The sequence below is a fragment of the Sardina pilchardus genome, chromosome 9, assembly GCF_963854185.1.
Source record: "Sardina pilchardus chromosome 9, fSarPil1.1, whole genome shotgun sequence".
NCBI classification, from domain to species: domain Eukaryota; kingdom Metazoa; phylum Chordata; class Actinopteri; order Clupeiformes; family Clupeidae; genus Sardina; species Sardina pilchardus.
The window spans coordinates 3,387,363-3,388,817 of NC_085002.1; positions in this window are offsets into that span (position 1 = coordinate 3,387,363).

Here is a 1,455-nt window from a genome sequence, read left to right on the forward strand (position 1 = left end):
ACACACACAGGCAGTACACACACACACACAGGCACACACACACACGTACACAGGTACCTGCCATCTGGGCAGAAGCTGTAATGTGTCACTTAGCTTAATTCCTAGCCTCAAAATTGCGAACCTCATTGGAGCATTTACCACCATGGCTATTTAGCCGGACGGCAGCGCACGCTTCACAGCTGGGGCCTTCCTAGAGGCACGGTGGCGATGTTCCGAACACGACGGTGACGTCTCCTCCTCTCCAGATCTCCTTCTAAGGAGCTGAGGGTCGCTGAACTGCTGACGAGGCTATTTTGGCCGAGGAATATCCATCTTGTGTGACAGGTGGGATATTAGGGTGAAGTATTACCATGTGCTGCTCTCCCCGCTTAGGGTTACGGCCCGTTCACACCAAGAACCATAACGATAACGATTACTATAAACAAATATCGCTCTCGTTAATATGAATGACAACGTTCACACACAAACTATAACGACAACGACATGAAGAACGATATCGTTGTTGATCACTTTCAGAGCGATTTTGAGAACGCTAAAAAGCTAACAGCCAATCAGAACCCATAATATTCTAGCCATCACATTCATTAACATGAGGAGAGACTTTTCTTATCGTTGGCCAGTGTGGACGCTTTTATCGTTATGGTTATAGTTATCGTTATCGTTCTTGGTGTGAACGGCCCTTTAGTCTGATCCATAGCGAGCGTCTGGAGGGGAAACTCTGCTGCTTAGGGTTAGTCTGATCCATAGCGAGCGCTAGGAGGGGGAACTCTGCTGCTTAGGGTTAGTCTGATCCATAGCGAGCTCTGCTGCTTAGGGTTAGTCTGATCCATAGCGAGCTCTGCTGCTTAGGGTTAGTCTGATCCATAGCGAGCGCTAGGAGGGGGAACTCTGCTGCTTAGGGTTAGTCTGATCCATAGCGAGCGCCAAGAGGAGAAACTCTGCTGCTTAGGGTTAGTCTGATCCATAGCGAGCACCTGGAGGGGAGACTATGCTGCTTAGGGTTAGTCTGATCCATAGCGAGCACCTGGAGGGGAGACTATGCTGCTTAGGGTTAGTCTGATCCATAGCGAGCACCTGGAGGGGAGACTATGCTGCTTAGGGTTAGTCTGATCCATAGCGAGCTCTGCTGCTTAGGGTTAGTCTGATCCATAGCGAGCGCCTGGAGGAGAAACTCTGCTGCTTAGGGTTAGTCTGATCCATAGCGAGCGCGAGGAGGGGAAACTATGCTGCTTAGGGTTAGTCTGATCCATAGCGAGCGCGAGGAGGGGAAACTCTGCTTCCTCTCACGGCGGCTGATCAATAAGCTGGCAAACTGACCAGAAGACATTGGGAGGGAGGGGGGGGGGGTTTCTGTTTTGAGTGTTTCTGTGAAGGTCATTTGTTTGTTCCTGTTTTGTTTTTAAATTCATCTCCCTTATGACGTACAGTAGCTGTAAGGAATTGGCACTGGAAGAG